Source organism: Notechis scutatus, chromosome 1, assembly GCF_049901735.1.
Source record: "Notechis scutatus isolate UNSWTSFEM ecotype Mainland chromosome 1, rNotScu1.2, whole genome shotgun sequence".
In the NCBI taxonomy this organism is placed as follows: Eukaryota; Metazoa; Chordata; class Lepidosauria; order Squamata; family Elapidae; genus Notechis; species Notechis scutatus.
The window spans coordinates 250313663-250327054 of record NC_142009.1 but is presented as its reverse complement, the minus strand read 5'-3'; the positions used below and the strand labels follow the sequence as shown (position 1 = coordinate 250327054).

Here is a 13392-nt window from a genome sequence, read left to right as displayed (position 1 = left end):
ATAAGGTTGCTAGATTGAGAAGCTACCAGTTTAGTGAGTATCTTAATAGGCAACAAACACCAGGCATTCAGTGTGCTGTACATGGAAGATTTGTCTAAGTAACAACTTTGGAAGCAACTGCAAACTCTGGAAGCCTTATTTGTTCGCATCCTTCTTCTACTTCAAAGAGACACACACAGAAAGAGACAAAAATAATGACTGTGGGAAATACCATAGTATAATACCTGTTTGCTTGGTAAGTATGAAAAAGTTTCTTTGAGCCTGTGTGCCCATTACATCCAATTTTGATTTTTTTTTTTTCTTTAGCACAAAACTTCATACACTCATTGGACAATGAACAAATCATACTGGTTGGGCTTGCAAAACATACCAAGCTAAAAAGTAGTTGGCTAGAGTATCAAATAGCCAGTCTAACATGTCTAAAGATAGTTTGAGGAAAATTGCAAAAAAACAATGATGGGAAGCAAAGCTACTTTTAGACTTAATTTCTTTCTTCTTGTTCTCTTTTTTTATGAACAAAAATAAAATACATATTTGCAATGTGAAGAACAGATTGGATAGGTAAGTATGACTTACAATAGATCAGGAAGGAAAATATTAATACTGTAGCTTCTTCAACAATAACTTTCAAGTTAAAAAATTCTACTGTAGGTATTACTTTGACCTTCAATTCAGATTTCCAGGTGAGAGCAGTGGTTTCTATCAAGTCATTTTCATAGATTTTCCACCTTCATATATCATGCACATTTGTTTCAGACACTCAGGCAAGAACTATGGTTTTACTCTGAGTTGTATATTTACACTGTGGTAAGAAAGGCATATTAGAGTTAATCTTCGCTCCTAGTAGCTATAGGGATATATTTGGGGGAAGGCTATATGCTTAGATTTTGGGTGTAATTTGCTAAACAAATTTGCTTTTATTTGGGTATAGCAGTATCTCAGCGGACCTATTCCTTGCAGGCATTATAATGTTTTGTGTTAATTGCCTTTCCAAAATGGCAATTAAGATAACTGAAGGTCAGGGTTGTCCCATTTCAACAAAGTAGGGGAGGTGAGGCTGTAGAGGCATCAAGGTAAGGAGTGTGCATTCAAGCACCAACTATGTACTTTACTCTTCATCTGTATGCTGTGCTTTCCAAATAACAGGCTTGATAGGTCCTTATTCAAGAGACTTGCAGTCTAAAAATACCTGCAAGGAAAGTTGATGAAAAGGAGGGGAATAGAAGCAGGAATAAATGGAAAAATACGTAATTACCTTAGATAACACCATCTTCAGTCTAGTTAGGGTCTAGCACTAAGAGGCTGTTCCAAAGGCTTTTGAGAAAAAAAATGAGCTGGGTTTTAATGTTTAACATGATTACCTTGTAGAGAAGAGATATGTGTTGGCAGTGCTGGAATAGGCTCACACTGAGATGGCTGTGGGACAGAAAAATGGAGAAATTGCTCCCACTAAAAGATATGATTAGACTGTGATCTTTGTGGATCTGCCAGTACAAAGAAAACTCTTTTAGGTAAATCTGCTTGTTTTTACTTGTTTGATTGGGGAAGGAAGGAGAGGGAGGAAACTTGTTCTTAAAGTGAACATCCTTTAGAACTCTGCAGAAGGACTACCTAGCTTACATGACTTCACATTCGTTCTACCTGGGAATCTAATGAGATCTAGGGGATGGATTTCATACAGCAGGTATGGCAACAGAGAAAACGCATCTCCTGGATCCAGTTGATACCATTTGAGAGTTGGAACCTCGAACATCCCAGCCCCATCACAAGATTTAATCTTGTGAACCATTGACAGTTTTTTGGGATCGCAGTGCTCTTACAAATGTGATTAATAAACAAACTGCCATCACCCTGGCAGTGATAACTTTTTCAAAGAAAAACTGTTTTAATACTGCACCCAGGGACTTATTTCCCAGTGGAAAATTTTTGGTTTCAGTTTATGTGTTCTCTTGTCTAGTTTTCCCAGTCTCTTTCCTTCCTAGCAATGAAAACAATTATTTATTTTTATATGTCCTTTCCTGTTCAGCATACTTGTCAGTGTTGGAGCCTCTGGCCTACTTGTTTCCTGCTGCCAAAAATGGCCCACATTCTTTGGGTTTCAAATTCAGTACTCAAATAACTTTTATGTCTGTTCAGAATCCTCAAACCTGAGCCTTAGTTTTTGTAAACAAGCCTGCAAAACTACATCACCGATCTTGGATTCTTTCCAGATTACACTTTGTACTCTAATAATTCATTCCTACAGCACCTAGATCTGTGAGAGCTCACATTTTCTGTGAGCGCTTGGAGAATGCTTTCCAAATGATAAAGCCAGAAGACATGGCTTTTAGCAAAGATTATGAAATGTGTAACATGAAGCACCTAATGGAAAAATGAGGCCAACCTCATACTAAATAGAACTCATTCCCAATAGCCCCAGAATGGGATGAGTAATGCCCACAAGTGTGTATTATGTGTTATCTTGCTACTGACCCTGCTTTTCTGTAGTAGGTCATCCATTCCCAAAGTCATATTTATTCAGTTGCTGAAGAGTCTGAGGGCAGAGGTAAATTATGCAATTGGCAGACCTACAGCTTTGTGATGAAATATATTGTACTAAATTGGTCTAGTGCAGTGTGAGAACCTTGCTCATCTTATGCTTCTCATTGCTGTCAAATCAGGGATGGACTACTGGGTTCACAGGGGATTGGGAGACTCTCTAGCTAAGATTCTACACAGTACGGAGAACTCCAAAATCCCACTCCTGGCTGGCCCTTCCCCCCCTCATCCCCATGCAGCCTGTTTTGGATACAGGTAAGTGCAGGGTGCGTATGGAGGCTCAGGGAGGGCAAAAAACAGATCTCCCAGAAGTCCGGGAAGGCTGGAAATGGGCCTATTTCTAGCTTCCAGAGATCCTCCGGAGCCCAGGGAGGCCATTTTCACCCTCCTGGAGGTTCAAGGAAAGCCTCCGGACCCCAGGGAAGGCAAAAATGCCCCCCGGCCATGGTGCAGGAGGCTGACTAGGCCACGCCCATCATGGCCATGCCCACCCAGCAACCGGGCAGAGAACCCGTTGCTAAATTTTTTGAAGCCGACCCCTGTATCAAATGCAGTAGACTTTCTCCTTCTCTTATGTCAATTGGAAAACAGATTGGTGGATTACTGGATATAAAATCTTTATATTGATAAAGCTTATTAACTATGTAGGTGTAGTTGCCAGGACTGATAAAGCAGAAGTGGACAGTCTAAAATATTTCTTAAGTAGAGAAATCCTGATTTGAAAAGAAATAAAAGAGTCATTTATAGTACAATAGGTCAACAGGCCACCTTTATAGATAACCAGTAGACCAAAATATCATAGGTAATTAGCACACACCAGAATAAACCATGGTCTTAGAAAGAATAGCAAGTATTAAGTGTGGATGTTACACAAAGGCATTTTCCAGTAGTTGAAATTGATTTCTCACTTTTCCATACCTGGGAAAGTGGGATTGAAGCTTTTCTTTTATTAATTGGACCAGGTTGCTATCAATAATGAAAGACCAAAGGATCAGATTGGAAAATAATGTTGAAGTTTTATCAGTAATCTAAAGTAAAACATGACATTGCACATCAAAGATGGTGTTCATGGAAACTATCTGTATAAAAAGAAACCTCAAGAGCACTATGCCAGAGAAAAACATTCAGAGCTTATTGGAATTGTCCAGGTATTTCCAATTAATGTTCATTCAAGGAACTAAAAGGATTAGGGTTAGGATTTAAGCCTCAGTGATTAAAAAAAAAGTATTTATTCTGTACATAGATTGTGGTGTTCAATAAATTCTAAGATACAGTTGTGTTAACTGAAGAGTCTGGAAATAAGCCCTAGCACAGATCAAGCTTTAATTTACTTCTGTATTATTTTGTAAATATTGTAAGATTGTGTGTTTGAAAATCTTTGTTATTCATAAAAAATAAAGTGAGAGTACAATTATGTCAAAATTTATATACAGGCTTGGGAATAAATTACAGGTCTCCATAAATTTACTCCATAGTTCAGCTCTCAACCTGCTGCAGTGGAAATTAGGATTCTAGGCTGCTTCTCCTACCCTTCTGAATTAATAATTGGAAGGATCATATAGTGACATTTAGCAATTGAGACACACAATAAACCTCTCTATTCCCACATAACAAAGTGGTCCAAATATGTTAGTAGGGAGCCATAAATGAACTCCAACATCATAAGCATGGTCAGCAGTGTGGTTGTAGGAGGCCATGGTACAATCCTTATATACCAGTGATGGCTAACCTTTTCAGCTTGGTGTGTCGAAAATCGGGAAAAAGTGTAGCCTTCCTCGGGTCGTGTGTCACTTCAAGAAATATCAATAATTTGGTTTATGACGGACTGGGCTGGGGTGATCACACAGGGCTGTGAACCCTGGTCTCAGGGCTGCAGGTGCAGGATGTGGGGATCGGAAGGCCACCTTAGAGGGCTGTGAACCTCATGGATCTCCTTTCCTCCTGTAGCGTTCCTGAGGTAATGAAACTGACAAACCTCAGTTTATGGCGGTTAAAACTGGTTCTCTGCTGCAAAGATCTTGCGGCAGCAGTGACACCACGCAACAAGCAGGGAGCAGGGATTGGAGCAGAGCACAAGCAGCCTCTAAATGTGCAAGTTTTCCCCACACCAACAGGTGTGTCAGTCAAAGTGCCTCGGCGTGTCACGAGTGACACGCGTGTCATAGGTTAGCCATCACTGTTATATACAGATATACAGTTTGTAGCAGTGTTTGTAGGAAGCCATTGTACAATCCTGTTTGATCCTTGAGGAGAGACAATATAATATCTTGGAATATCTGGAGGTCTGTGGAACAGGGAAAAACTGAAAAACTGTCAGCAGGCATGAGTGGTGGTGATGATGGCCTGAAATGATGATACCTGACTTGAGACATGATCTTATAAGAAAATTCAGTCATAGTCAGAAACCAAGTTATGTGCTATTCAACAATTTCGATGGGGGAGGGCGGAGCTGGCATCGCGACGATATGGCATGCGATCTTGGAGGTCTGAGATCGCTACCGATATCTTTGCTCCTGGACGATCCAATCGGATCTAAACCGTCCCGAAGAGACGGTGAATGTAAAGAGCGCATCCTGTTGATCCCAGGGATACCGCAAAGTCCCTGGTAGATCCAGGAGAAGCTCTTTTTGCCAGCGGCAAAGAGGCAGCCATTAAAGCTGCTGAAGTTGGGACAGCTCTGAAATGAAAGAATGGAAAGAGAAAGTGTGCCGGTTTGGTGAGAACTTTTTATTTTAAGATTTGAAAGGACACCCTAAGGAAAAGAAAGAATCTGTAAAAGTTTTGACAGAAGTGATTAAGCGGCGATTTTAAACAGGAATGTCAAAGTAATTTTTTTTTCTTCTCATTGCTGGATTTTCTATACATGATTTTATATTTTGAAACTGGACTGGTTTTTTTCTTCTTCCACCTATTCTTTCTCTCCTTTTTGACTTTATAATATTTTAGGCTAGAGACTCCCTTTTAGTCATCTTTTTAAATATCTTTTCCCCTTTTTAATTAATTTTCATTATATTTTGTTTGGAAAAGGAGGGGGAAAGTGAAAGCAAAAGAAACTTTGTAACACTGCCAACTAGAGGCTTGGAAATATTTTTTTGTTCTTGACCAGACAAAGCTGAGAAAGAACTGAGACTTCTTTTCAAGGACATTGCCTGTTTGATAAGATAGAGGGAAGAGCATGGGAGAGTATTATTGCAGGTGCTCTTCTGGGTTTCTATCAACAGCTGGAGTCTGGTGTTGAAGCTTATAGAAAAACAAAGGTGATAAGACTCTGGAGAAGAGAGTTATAAGTTTTAACAAAAGCCTTGGACAATCAAACAAGGTGCAGTGTGCTCTTTTTATTTTATTTTTTAAACTGCGCTATTTCCTACTTTAACAAACCCCCTCCTTACTAATTTACTTTTCGTAATAGCTATTTGGATTTTTGGCCTTTTGGAACTTGATTTTTGTCTTTCTTTTTGTCTTTTGAAGTCAAATTTTTATGTTTACATTTTATTTTAAAGGAAAAGCTTTAGTATTAATGATTTCTTTCCTTAATTTTTAAGGGAGGAGCCTCTTTTCTTTTTTCTCTCTCCCTCCCCTGTATTTTTTTCTCTATTTACCTTACATATTGGTGTTTTTTTTTTGTGGCTTTCTTTTTTTTCTTATGCATCCTTTTATACCTGAGACCTCTTAATTGGATTAAGGTGTTGAAGAACCTGAAGAACTTTTTTTTTCTCCTTTTTAGTTTTTTACCTTTTACTTTTCTGCCTTTTTCAGGATTTAACAATTTTTCCTTTTTTGTGTGTTTATGCTTTTTTCTTCCATTTTTGAGTTTTTACTGCTATCTAGCCAATCGATTGGATTAAGGTACACAAGAACCTGAAGACATCATCATCATTATTATTATTATTATTATTATTATTATTATTATTATTATTATTATTATTATTATTATTACTACTACTACTACTACTACTACTACTACTACTACTACTACTACTATTTGGTTTCTTTTTTCGTACTATTTTTATTTGGAATTTCAATTGGTTATTTCACAAGTGGATTAAGGTCTAGAAGAACCTGAAGATTTTGAATTCTTTGAAATGAGTAGGAATCTAACAGCCCCTGGTTCCTCAACTTCTGCTTCTTCCTCTTCCCCATCTGGAGGACAACGTTCAATACAGACAATGTTACAGCAAGAAAAGGAACAGGAAAAAGTGACACTGCAGATGATTATGCAAGGAATTCAAAATATTCAAATAAGAACAGAATATTGAACAAAGAACAGAGAACATTGAACAAAGAACAGGGAAAACTGATGAAAAGTGGAGAACATTCAACAAATGATGATGAAGTATGATGAGAGATTCCAAAAAATTGAAGAAGAAGATAAACAAAGAGATAAGAAGATTGGAGACATTGATAGCAGATTAACTCTGGTTGAACAAGATAAAAGTGGGATGCTGAGATGGGAGATGGACAGATCAGAATTCTATCTCAGATTCCAAAACATAGAATAAGAAAAGGGACAAAACCTAGCTGAGATAATGATAGAAATTTTGGCTGAAGCTTTGGAAATAACTAAAGAGAAAATGATGGATGGAATAGGTGAGGTTTATCAAGTCTTCACAAGATATGCAATGAGAAATAGCTTACCAAGAGAAGTTCACATCAGATTTACAAAGAAAGCTATTAAAACGCAAATATTGCAAGTGGCAAGAGAGAAAACACTGAAATATAAAGACAAGGAGATTGTGGTCCTGAAACAAGTACCCAGAAGAGTGTGAGAAGAGAATACCGATTCCTGACTAAAATGTTATTGAAAAAAAGAGGTGAATTATAGATGGCTGATTCCAGAAGGACTAATGTTTACATGGCAAGAACAGAGACATAGAATTGATTCAATTGAGAAAGCAGAATTATTCTACGCAGAATTTTTTGGAAGGAGAGAGGAAGAGGCAGAAAAAGAATCTCACTAATTGAATTCCAAGAGGACCAAATGGGGACTGAAAAAGAAGAAGGTGCAGTAGGTGGAAAGGTGGAAGCCAAAGAACAATGTAAACCAAGATCTACGAGAGCTGCTAAACCTAACTACAAAATATAATCATGGAAGAGAAAAAACTGATTACAATTAATATAAATGGACTTAACTCAGCTGTTAAAAGAAGGAAAACCTTCCATAAATTAGAGAAATTAAAATTTGATATAATCTGCCTACAAGAAGTACATATCAAAAAGCAACATGAACAACTGTTGATACAGCCAAAATTAGGGAAAATATTTACTTCTTTAACACAATGCAAGAAAAGAGGAGTGGTTTTATACATTAAAGATATTATCCCAGTGAAATTGATCTATACTGATGACGATGGAAGAACACTAATGGTGGAAATAATGGACAATAACATGAAAACACTCCTGATTGCAATCTATGCTTCGAATGACAATCAAGAAGAATTTTATAAAAAATTACACATGAAAATAATTGAACTGGACTATGCTAATATAGTTATGATGGGAGATTTTAATGGAATTGTAGATAATAAACGACTATACAACACAGAAAATAACAAAGCAAAACCGAAAGACTCTCCCTAAATCTTTTTTTAAAATGGTAGATGAAATAAATTTAAAAGATACATGGAGAGAAAGAAATGCTAAAACTAAACTATATACCTTCTACTCAAATAGAGATTTATCATGGTCCAGAATAGATATGATATGGATGTCAACAGAATTGTTAGCTAATATTCAAGAAATAAATATTGAAACAAGTACTTGGGCAGATCACAATCCAATGACAGTTAAATGGAAAGGACAAAGAAGAAGATCTAGATGGACATTAAATAATACTATATTAAAGGAAAAAGACTTCACACAGTGGATGAAGAAAGAACTGGCTTTCTTCTTTAGAGAAAACAAAAAAGAAGATACATCAATCCAGAATGTATGGGATACAATGAAGGCATATGCCAGAGGCTTGATAATAGACCAGTGATGGCTAACCTATGACACGCGAGGCACTTTGACTGACACGCCTGTTGGTGTGGGGAAAACCTGCACATTTAGAGGCTGCCTGTGCTCTGCTCCAATCCCTGCTCCCTGCTTGTTGCGTGGAAGCGTGGTGTCACCGCTGCCGCAAGATCTTTGCAGCAGAGAACCAGTTTTAACCGCCATAAACTGAGGTTTGTCAGTTTCATTACCTCAGGAACGCTACAGGAGGAAAGGAGATCCATGAGGTTCACAGCCCTCTAAGGTGGCCTTCCGATCTCCACATCCTGCACCTGCAGCCCTGAGACCAGGGAGACGAGTTTCACAGCCCTGTGTGATCACCCCAGCCCAGACCGTCATAAACCAAATTATTGATATTTCTTGAAGTGACACACGACCCGAGGAAGGCTACACTTTTTCCCGATTTTCGACACACCAAGCTGAAAAGGTTAGCCATCACTGTAATAGACTATACAAGGAAAAGAAATACCATGAAAAGACTAGCCTCTAAGGCATCAGAGGATGAGTATAAAGGACTTGAAAAAGAGCTACAGAAAATGCCACAGAAAAAGGACATTAAGTTAAAAATGGATATAATCAAACATAAAATGGGTCTAATAGAAAAAGAAGAATTAGCACAGAAAATCAGAGGTGCTAAACAGAACTATTTTGAAGATGCAAATAAACCAGGTAGATGGTTAGCATATAAATTGAGAAAGGAGAAAGAATCAAGGAAAATATTGCAATTAATAGATGACCAAGGCCAAGTTTGCTATGGTAGTAAAGAGAACAAGGAAATCATACGAGACTATTATGGGAAACTATACACACAAGAGAATATTGATGAGGAAAGAGTTAAACAGTATTTGCAGAATGCTAATTTACCCCAGATACCTAAAGCGATTGAAACAATGTTAGAAAGCAATATGACAATGATGGAGTTAACTGAAGCACTCAAGAAGCAAAATAATGGAAAGGCACCAGGCCCAGATGGACTTCCGGCAGAATTTTATAAAACACTACAAGAATCGTTGAGCCTTCCATTGCTAGAAGTTATGAATGAAGTTATGTTAAAGAAGAGGATACCTAAATCATGGTCAGAAGCTTATATTACACTCGTCGCAAAAGAGGAGGCCGATTCATTACAAATCAAGAACTATAGACCAATTTCCTTACTAAACACAGATTATAAAATTTTTGCTTCAATATTGGCAGAAAGACTTAAAAAATACTTAAACAATTTTATCCATCCTGATCAAAATGGATTTCTGCCAAAGAGACAAATTAAAGATAATGTGAGAGTAATCTTGGACACTTTGGAATACTACGAGGCATACCCTGAAAACAAATGGCTTTGATATTTCTAGATGCACAGAAGGCATTTGATAATGTGAATTGGCGATTCATGTTATTACAACTGGAACAGATGGGCTTTGCTAAAAAATTTATTCAAGCAATAGAAGGTATATATCATAAGCAAACGGCAAAGGTAATGATAGAGGGAGAACTGACAGACTCTATTGATATAAGAAAAGGAACAAGACAAGAGTGCCCACTATCACCTCTGTTGTTTGTGTTAACCTTGGAAGTGCTAAACAGAAATATTAGAAAAGAAAAGGATATAAAAGGGATGAAAATTAAACAGGAATTTAAGTTGCAAGCATTTGCAGATGATCTGGTTTTCATTTTAGAAGACCCACTAGAAACAGCATCAAAATTGATAGAAAAGATAGAGGCATATGGAAAAGTGGCTGGTTTGAAAATAAACAAAGATAAGACAAATATCTTGACAAAGAATATGCTATCAAGACAAAAGGAAGAACTGGCGGATTTATTGAAAATTCAGGTCACAAATAAGATTAAGTATTTGGGGATACATTTGACAGCAAGATGCAGTACACTAAAAGAGAATAATTATATCAAACTTAAGCAGCAGATAGCATTAGATTTGGCGAAATGGGAAAATTTACAACTGTCATTAATAGGGAGAATATCAACAATCAAGATGAATATACTATCCAGAATTTTATATTTGTTTCAAACAATTCCAATTAGGCTTGGAAAAGATTACTTTGAAGATTTAAATAAAACTGTGTTGAAATATATATGGCAAGGAAAGAAAGTGAGAATAAAGCTAAAGCTTTTTCAAGATGCTAGAATAAGAAGAGGATTTGGTTTGCCTAATTGGGAGTTATATTACCAAGCTATAAATTTGATGTGGGTTAAGGAATGGATAACATTAAGAAACACTAGATTGTTGACATTAGAAGGACATGATCTTTTGTTGAGGTGGCATGCTTTTCTATGGTATAAAGAAACTAAATCACAGGGGTATTTTAGAAGACATTATATACGGGAGTCTCTGTGGTTAAACTGGGAGAAGACTAAAAGACAATGCGATTTGAAAATTCCAGTCTGGCTATCAACTATTAAAGCATTTTCTTATCCTATAATATATAAAAAGGAACAAACAGTTAGATATGGTGAAATATTGAATGAAAAGGGTGAACTTAAATCTATACAAAAATTAGAGGAACAAGGTATAAAGATGAATTGGTTTTCATTTGCGCAAATACATTCAAGGTATGATAAAGACTCTAAAACAGAAGGATTCTATGATAAACTGACTGATTTAGATAAGATTTTGACAGGTACTGATGAAAAGGTGATTCAAAAATTGTACGGATATTTATTAGAAATTAAACTAGAAGAAGAACAAGTTAAAGAAACAATGATTGCTTGGGGGAAGAATTTTGGATATGGGATTGATCTAGAGAAATGGCAAAAGTTGTGGTTTCAAAATTATAAAATGACAATGTCAACAGCATATAAAGAAAATTTGTATAAGATGTTTTTTTTACAGGTGGCATTTTACCCCGACAAGAATAGCAAGAATGTTCAAGAACAAATCGGAAAAATGTTGGAAATGTCATCAGACACCTGGCTCATATTACCATATGTAGTGGACTTGTGCGGATGCTAAAAATATTTGACTAAAATCCACACATGGTGGGAAAAAATGACAAAAAAGCACATAGATTTGAAACCAGAGATATTTTTATTGGGAATTTTACCTGAAATATATAGTAAAGAATTGAAATATCTGATTGTAAATGTATTAACAGCGGCTAGGATTGTATTTGCTAAAAAATTGGAAAAATGAGAAAATACCATCACAGGAGGAAATCATTAAGAAAATATTGGAATGTGCTGAAATGAGTAGATTGACATCTGAAATCAGAGAACAAGATGATAAACAATTTTATAAAATCTGGGATCTATTCTATCAATGGTTAGAAAATAAAACATGGTAATGAAATATGTAGATTCTTAGAAAATAATAAATATATAAAGATGTATTCTTTTCTTATTACATCTACAAAATGATTGTAGGATAGATTTGAGATGATAATATGAACTGTCACAAAACAATTTAAGTAAAATATGATTATTTCGTAAAACATGAATGAAGAAAAGTATAGTCAAATGATTGATTAACAATGATATTAATATATTTAATACTTGATTGAAAATATGAGAATATATACAATGTAATTGTAATTGAAAACTATGAAATGGAAGCACAAAACAATTTGTAAACCAACCGGCACACTATGTATATATATGGAAGATGGCTTGATGTTTTTATGTTTTGTTTATCTATGTTCATCTTAAAAACCAATAAAAATTAAAAAAGAAACTAGGTTATGTGTCCCGGTAACTTATTGCTTCATGGTGACATTTCTCTTCTTCGTTTCTATCTGACTGTGGAAAGTAAGCAGATGATAGATGGAGGTTTATATCCCACAGTTGAAACTGAGCTTCCCCAAAATATGCTATGAATTGTTGGCCTCTTGTCAGAAATTAAAAAAAGCTGTTCTGGGGGAGAGAAGAGAGCAGCACAAGAACGAATGAAAAGACCCATTTTAGAGAAGAAATCAACTTTCACAGAATGGAAGAATTCAAGTCTTTGATATAGGGCACTTCTGTTTAAAGCCCAACGATACTGTATCCAAAAGCCTCTTTGGGTACTAGAGAGGAGGGAACAGATGGTTGGTGGTCTGAAGGCTTGGCACAGTGACAAATGTTGCCATGAAAAAAGCCTTAGATCTGACATCTGCTCTTATGAAAAACCATCCAAAGTGGCTTAGGTGGATGAAATAAGTCATTTTAAGTATACCAGCATGTCTAGTTGATGGCTGTTATGGCAGAACTGCAATGCTTTTTCTCCTAAGCAAGAAAGGACATATAACTGGTGGCTGTGGGTACAGTTTTCCCTATTCCAGAAGAAAGGGAAGGGAGAAGGTTCATTGAAGGTTGTTCATCTAAACCCAGATGTATGGGTTCTGCTGTTGCTGAACATAGATTCCTTTCTAGCCCCTAGGGCTGTCAGTTATGGAAGGCGGGATTTAATTAATTTATTTAAAACATTTTTGTAGCTGCCCATCTTTCAACCAACTCTGGGTGGCTCCTAAAGACCTAAACCTGTAAAATCTCATTAAAACTATAAAACCAAACTAATTAAAACAAGAAAAAACTGCTGCCACATCAAAGTCCTAAAGTGTTGGTCTTCTCCAGTGCTTGCGGGAAAAGCCAAGTGTTCAAAGACTTATGGAAAGCTAATAGGGTGAAGGCCTGCCGAACATTGGGGCAGAGTGTTCCATAGAGTAGGGGTTTTCATGGAGAAGGCATCCACCAGATGGTAGTATTTAGGGGAAGAGACTAGGAATCAAGGTAAAGATTTCCTAGTGCAGAATAGTGATTGGAGCAAGGACATTGAAAATATTTTGACTAACAATATAAAACATCTATCTCCTTATTTTGTGATTTACCAAGATAAATGTTAGTCCCACTAGGCAGACTAGATCAGGAAAGCAACCTCAC

General features: G+C 36.5%; 1 long non-coding RNA gene across 1 annotated transcript; it reads left to right on the top strand.

Annotated features, from left to right (window-relative positions):
- LOC148133318 (uncharacterized) lies at window positions 1-12133 on the top strand. Its single transcript, XR_015747294.1, has 4 exons — window positions 1-235; window positions 1369-1511; window positions 2661-2793; window positions 11372-12133. It is a non-coding gene; the product is annotated as an uncharacterized LOC148133318 (long non-coding RNA).
- Window positions 12134-13392: the final 1259 nt, after the last annotated feature.